This window comes from Carlito syrichta, unplaced genomic scaffold, assembly GCF_000164805.1.
Source record: "Carlito syrichta isolate Samal-C Ts95f unplaced genomic scaffold, Tarsius_syrichta-2.0.1 Scaffold305865, whole genome shotgun sequence".
NCBI lineage: Eukaryota > Metazoa > Chordata > Mammalia > Primates > Tarsiidae > Carlito > Carlito syrichta.
In genome coordinates, this window is record NW_007249961.1 from 449,394 (window position 1) to 451,131 (window position 1,738).

Consider the following 1,738-nt stretch of genomic DNA (forward strand, 5'->3'; position numbering starts at 1 on the left):
TCTGGAACTACAGGCACGCGCTACCACGCCCGGCTAATTTTTGATTTATTGTAGAGATGAGGTCTCGCCAAGTTGCCCAGGTGGGTCTCAAACCTGCAGGCTCAGGCAATCCACTCACCTCAGCCTCCCAAAGCTGTAATCCCAGGGGTTTACAGGCTGAGCCACTGAGCCCAGCTCCAAAGATTTTTATAAACTTTGAGACATCTTTAATCTTTTATAAAAAATTACATTTATTATATTAATAAATTAGTGAATACCAACATGACTGAAAAATAATACTTAAATAGATTCATCTTTCATAAATTCTCAAATGTAATTTTGCAAAGCTTCCTTACTTAATGGCACAATAAATGTTCAGGTTTATCTTTTTTTTTTTGAGTTGGAGTCTCACTCTGTCGCCCCGACTGGAGTGCAGTGGCTGCTCCTGGCCACCGCAGCCTCGACCTGCTGGGCTCCAGAGATCCTTCCGCCTCAGCCTTCCAAGTAACTGGAATTACAGGCGCACGCTACCACGCCTAGCTGAGTTTTTGATTTATTGTAGAGATGAGGACTCGCTGCCCAGGCGGGTCTCGAACCCGCGGGCTCAGGCAATCCACTTACCTCAGCCTCCCAAAGGCACGGGATTACAGGCTCAGGTTTATCTTGTACCTTCCTGCCTCAGGCAAGAAATAGGCCAGCTCTGCAAGGGGCCCTGATTCTTTTTGTCTTAACCTTGGGAAGTGGATTAAGCAGGCATTAGCCCCATCTCGCACAAGTTGTCTGTTAGTGGAAACAAGACACAAATAGGATGCTCAGAACATGGTCCTCCTTGCATTTTTTTGCCTCACCAAAGCCCATATTGCCAAAATAAAACTATTAGTACTTCAAAGCCGTATTTTCTGGGGGTTTTTTTTTGTTCGTGTTGGAGTCTCGCTCTTGCCACTCAGACAGGAGTGCAGTGGCATGCTCACAGCCACGGCAGCCTCAACCTGCTGGATTCAGGTGATCCTTCTGCCTCAGCCTTCCAAGTAGCATGAACTATAGGAACGTGTTGGGGACCGACTGCAAAGGTCTGCCTTCTGACATGGTCAAGGAGACTGATGACCCCGGACGGCATTGCACCTCCAAGAAAGCGGCTGTTCTGCTTCTCCTGCTTTGCTTAGTCATGCTGCCAGTGGAAATCCTAGGGGTTAAGAAACCACACCTTGCTAATCAACCACAGAAAAGACTCCGGGGGATTGCAGAGAATTTTATCTACTCACCCTGTGGCTATAGCACAGAGAGAAAAATCATAGCCTGTCTTGTAGTGACGTGCCTAGATATCCCCATTAAATTACCAGACAAATCTTATACCCCCTTAAGGGAAACCCCCAACATTATGCTAAGAAACTGGGGCTGGTATTATAGGGGCCCTGGAGGTCAACCTGCCAATACACAAGCAGGAACCCACTTTCCCTGCCAAGGAATTATAAATGAAAACTATAAATATAATGTGTTCCTTAAAGGCAAACTGGAACTATTTGGTCTTGATTGGAGACGAGTTAGAGAGATATGGGGCTGTAGATGGAGGCCCACTAATTGTAGATTGTTGTGCAGTTGTACTGGCAGGACCCCAAGAAATGTCAGTGTTCTGAAGATTGATTTCTCTATGATTACACAAATAAAAGTTTAGTCCCTTGTGGCAGAAAATATTTGCTAAAGTGTACTTGGCTATAGTTAAATATATAACAGGTTGACCTTTGCTGTTACGTGATTTCTA